This window comes from Sorex fumeus, unplaced genomic scaffold (genome assembly GCF_029834395.1).
Source record: "Sorex fumeus unplaced genomic scaffold, SorFum_2.1 ptg000207l, whole genome shotgun sequence".
In the NCBI taxonomy this organism is placed as follows: Eukaryota; Metazoa; Chordata; class Mammalia; order Eulipotyphla; family Soricidae; genus Sorex; species Sorex fumeus.
In genome coordinates this window covers 694,193-699,884 of record NW_026606264.1, presented here as the reverse complement: position 1 = coordinate 699,884, position 5,692 = coordinate 694,193, and positions in this window count along the sequence as shown.

Sequence of the window (5,692 nt, the reverse complement as noted above, 5' to 3'; positions counted from 1 at the left end):
CTGGAGGGGATGAAGAGATAGTACAACAAGTAAGGCGCTTAAGGGTTCAGTCCCAAGCACCCCAGATGGTCACTGGAGCGCCACTAGGAGTGATGCCTGAACATAGAGCTAGGAGTAATCCCTGAGCACTGCTAGCTCCAAGCGAAACAACACAAATATCTTGACTTCAAATGGTTTTATTAAAATATTTTTATTTGGGGGGCCAGAGTGATAGTACCAGAGGGTGATGGCCTGGCACACGGCCAAGTCGCTTCTTTCCTGTCAGGAATAGAAGGAGAGGAGCTGAATAGAGTGGCTTATGGGAACTTTACTTCCCGGAAAGTCGGCGTCCACAGGGAGAAAGCTCCCGTGATGGGGGGCCAGTAGCCACTCTTACCTCACCGCTTCTCCCAGAGAGGGTTCCTTAAAGTCCCCTTAGAGACCCTCAGTCACATAGCTCCTCTGCCCTTTTGCCCGTCAGCCAGGTTATTCCTGCTGGCTTGTACCGCAGTAGCCTGGGTAAGTTAGCGCAGACAAACAGATGTTCGTAAACGATTAAACGATCATCCCTGCTCTTCCTCTGATTGTTGGTCAGTGGAGGGCAATAAATCTTGACCGTGACAGAGAACAGGCTCTCACTCCCCAAGGCTGTGAGCCCCTGACCCCATGCTTTCACTTTCCTTTCTTGTGACTGTCTTGTTTTCTTTTGTTTTGTTTTGGTGCCTCACTCACTGGTACTCAGGGCTTACTGCACTCATGGAGCACTCCTGGAAGGCTCGGGGATGCAGGGGATCAAACGCAGGTTGGCTGTGTGCAAGGCAAATACGTTGTACTATCTGTCCGGCACCACGTATGGTTCCCTTGAGTGCCGCCCGGAGTGATCCCTGAGTGCAGACCCGGGAGAAAGCTCTGAGCACTGCTGGGTGTGGCCCAAAAGTATAAACGAAATACTTTTATTTTAGGGTTTGGAGTGATAATACAGTGGGTACGGTGTTTGTCTTGCATGCAGCTGACCTGGGTTCAATCTCAGGCATCCCCTATGGGCCCCTGAACACTGTCAGGAGTGATTCCTGAGCACAGAGACAGGAGTAAGCCCTGAATACAGCTATGTATTGCCCTTCCCCCAAAAAAACTTTTATTGCAAAGCATCAGCTGTAATGGAAAATTATTAACAGTGCTCTAGTTTTTTGCTTGTTCATTGGATCAAGGGCTAGCAGTGCATGGGCTTAGCCCTGGCTCTGCGTGCAGGCTCACTCCTGGTGGGGCGTGGGAGACCTAGCGTGGGAGACCTAGGGAGAGTGGGGAAGAAAACCCAGGTCTGCTGTGTGCAAGACAAGCACCCTCCCTGCTGTGCTATGGTCCGGCCCGTTAATAGCACTCTAAGTGGCATCTTGCTTTTGCCCAATTCATGTTCACTGGCTTCCGAAACTGCATACTTTTTATATTATGAAGAATACTCCTCTCTGAATTGAATGGCGATTCTGCTCTAATACGTCAGAAACTCAAAGGGACTTCATTGGGTGTCCTTGCTTGGGGTCTCCTTGAGCTCACGGTCAGATGCTGGAGGAACTGCTGGTTCTCCTGAGGGATTCACTGACTTGGATGTCTGCCAAGGTCCTGTCTTGGCTGGTGGCCCAGAGACCAGGAGGAGGTTGTTGGACACAAGGCAGCAGGTGGGGCTGGAGTGATGATAGCACAGTGGGTAGGATGTTTGCCTTGCACGCGGCCGACCAGGGTTCGATTCCAAGCATCCCATATGGTCCCCTGAGTAATTTCTGAGTGCAGAGCCAGGAGTAACCCCTGTGCATGGCCGGTGTGACCCAGAAAGCAAAGAAAAAAAAAGAAGGCAACAGGTGACTTTGAGGCTGGGGAGCCTCAGGGACTTGATTCTCACCTGGTGACTGGCTTTCCTCAGAGCAAGCAATGCCAGGGAACAGGGCAAAGTGCAGACTGTTTAAAAATCAAGGCTGAGGGGCTGGAGCAATAGCACAGCAGGTAGGGCATTTGCCTTGCATGTGGCCGACCCAAGTTCGATTCCCAGCATCCCATATGGTCCCCTGAGCACTGCCAGGGGTAATTCCTGAGCGCAGAGCCAGAAGTTATCCCTGTGCATTGCCGGGTGTGACCAAAAAAAAAAAAAAAAGCAAAAAAAAAAAATCAAGGCTGAGCCGTGGAGACCATCAGACCATCAGATGGTGTTTGTCCAGACCCCATCAGTTAAAGCGTTCAGGGTCACGAAGAGAACTCCCTGAATGTTCCATGAGACAGGAGGGGTGGTAAGGATACATTTTAGATGCACATGTACAAGGGGAGATATCAGTGCAGAATACTCTGGAACAGACTGTCTGTCACACCGGGATAGCTGGCAGTGCCTGCGAGACACTTGCTCTATCTCCAGATTATTCAAACTTTCAAGATGAAACATTTCTCATTTTTCTCGAAGACCAATTGTAGAGTGACTTTAGTGGACCTGGCAGGCACAGAACGGGACGCAGCCTCGGTTTCCAGCTTCTTGTTAGTTCTGGGGTAGGAAGGCTTGTGTCGCACACGACCACGACCATCCTGTTGTTTGTCAATTGCCTCGAGCAGGCCCCAGTAACGTCTCCTTCGTCCTAGCCCGAGATTTTTAAAAAAGTGCCATATTAAAGGCTCTTCCTTAAGTGATTAAGTGATTAAAGGCTCTTCCAGGGTTAGGAGAATGAGACCCATCATTGTTACTGGTGTTTGGCATATTGGGTACACCACGGGGAGTTTGCCAGACTCTGCCGTGTGGGCAGGTTACATTCGGTACCCTGCCATTTTGTCTGAAGTAAGAATGAGATAATAAGGTGTCACGCGGCCGCAAATGTGGCCGTGCGCTTCTAGGAGCTAGGTTTTATAGTCTCCGGGTCTTGGCCGCTGATGGGATTACATGGCGCCAGGGGGCCAGTTGGTGGGTGTGACCCCTGCCTACTGGAATTTTGAGGATCTGGGTGGAGGATGCTCAGCCCCGATCTGAGCAGGCTTGGAGATCTCAGCCCCAGGACTCACATGCCTTTGTTCCTCTGCCGGTACCTTCATGCGTGTTGCACACGAGGAGCTGCAAAACTAGGCATGCACCCATCCACTCACTCATCCAGCCTATACATGTGAGGGCCTACTATGTGCCAGGGGCTGGGAGCTGAACTTCCAGGCCTTCTACAGCTCATATTAAGACTCAGTCTTGATACAAAATAAATGTAACATTGCAGCCATGACAGAAGCTCTACAGGAGACGTGTGAGGGGGTTTCGCTTAAGAGTTTCCAAGAAAGATTTTCATGAGAAATGTTCATGTGCAATGCACCTGAGCTGAAAGCTTCAAGGGATGAAGAGGAAGCTTGAGAGGAAGTTGTTGACTGTGGAGACAGAGCAGATTCAAACACTCTTAGGGGTGGATGGAGAGTGTATTTGCAAGGAATTGGGGGTGGATATACACACACACACGGTCACGGTCACGGTCCTCCCATTATTCATCGGTTTGCTCGAGTGGGCCCAGTAACATCTCCATCGTGAGACTTGTTGTTACTGTGTTTGGCATATTGAATACTTCACGGGTAGCTTGCCAGGCTTTACCATGCGGGCGAGATAATCCCGGTAGCTTGCCGGGCTCTCCGAGAGGGGCGGAGGAATCGAACTCGGGTTGGCCATATTGGTCGCTTGCAAGGCAAACGCCTTACCCACTGTGCTATCGCTCCAGCCCATACACACACACACACACACACACACACACACACACACGTATATATATTTGGCATTTGCTATTTACTCCTGTAAAACATGACTAAATGTTCAGTGGCTCAAAGCCAGTCACATTATTATTCTGCACACTTTGTGATTCAGGAGTCAAGGCACAGTTGAATCTTCTGTTAGGCTGAAACCAAGGTTGGGGCCAGGCCTGAGGCTTGAGGGTCCAACCAGCTTCCAAGTCCCATGATTACTGCTGAGACTGGGTTTTCTTGGATGGAAAGCCTGCATCTTGGGGGCTGTGGACCCATAGACCATTCCGTCCTTGCTGGGTCCACTCAGTATCCCATGGAGCCTCCCAGAAGGGCGGGCATCATGAGTTTGTGTGAAGGACTCGTTACCCAATCCTGGCTAGTTTCACACTCTTGCAAATTGGTTCTGGCACATCTAAGTGAAGGAAATCTCTCAGAAGTCCTATGTTGGGGGTGAGGGACCATGGGGGCACCTTGGAGTCCATCCTCCATTGAGGGTTCTAGGGAGGAACCAGAGAAACATCGACCCTGGAAGGAGATAGGTAGGGAGTAGAGAAAAGTCAGAAGTGCTGAGCTTGAGTCCTTTGAGCTGTCAGATAGCGCTGGCATGGGAGCTGATTTGGACAGTGGATGAGGAAGCCCAGATGAACTCCATCCAGACAGTGGCAATTGCACCCCAGCACCAGGGTAACTGCCAAGAGAGGTGAAGAATGAGGGGTGCGTTGGGGGCCAAAGGATAGTACAGCGGGTAGGGCGTTTGCCTTGCACACGGCTGACCTGAGTTCAGTGCATCCCATATGGTACCCCCAGCACCGACAGGAGTAATTCCTGAGTCCAGAGCCAGGAGTAACCCAAGCATTGCTGGGTGTGACCCAAAACGCCAAAAAGAAAAAAAAAAAAAGAACAAGCAACAGCGCACTTGGGAATCTTGGATGAAAACCCATCAGTTACTGGGTAGGAGGGTGGGTGGGTGGGGCGGCGTTGGGACACTGGGGACATCAGTGGTGGGAAATGCACATGGTGAAGGGACCAGTGTTGAAACATATGACTGAAACCCAATCATGAGCTTTGCTAAATGTATCTGTGATTCAATAAAATACATTAAAAAAACAATAATGGTGGGTCGGAGGATAGCACAGCGGGTAGGGCGCTTGTCTTGCACGAGGCTGACCCGGGTTTGATCCCCGGCATCCCCCAGGGTCCCCCGCAAGCACCTCCAGGAGTGATTCCTGAGTGCAGAGCCAGGAGGGACCCGTGCGCATCGTCAGGTGGGACCCAAAAAGCGATCAATTGGGGCTGGAGCCATCGCACAGCGGGGAGGGCGTTGGCCTGGCACGCGGCCGACCCGGGTTCGATTCCCGGCATCCCACAGGGTCCCCCGAGCACCGCCAGGGGTAATTCCCGAGGGCAGAGCCAGGAGGAAGCCCTGAGCATCGCTGTGAGACCCAAAAAGCAAAAAAAAAAAAAGCAATCAATCAATCAATCAATCATGGTGCTGGGGCTTGCCAAGACGATGCCCTAGCTCTGGGCGACGGGACGGGCGGCCCCGGGGGCTTCTGGGGAGAGGCTGGAGGGGGTGCCGGGCTCGGGCTCCGTCCCCTCAGGGCCGTCGGAAGCCGCCCAGGCCCCCCACCCCCGCGGGCCCGGCGGGCGGAGGCGGGACGGCCGCGGACAGCTCCGCCGAGGCCGCCGCCCCGCGGGGAGCGGCACGACGCCTCCGGGCACGGGCGACGCCTCCGCGGGGGCCCTCAGGGCGCGGGAACATGGCGGCCGCGGCCGGCGCGGGGGCGTCAGCGCGCCTGCGCGGCCCGAGCCCCGCCCCCCGGCCGCCCCGCCCGCGCGCAGGATTCTGGGGCGCCCGGGCCGCGCCGCGCGCCCATTGGTGGCGCTCGGGACCCGCCCTCGCGTGACTGACAGCGCCGGGCCGCCGCCGCCGCCGCCGCCGCCGCCGCCGCCCCGCTGTCGCCCCGCTGCCGCC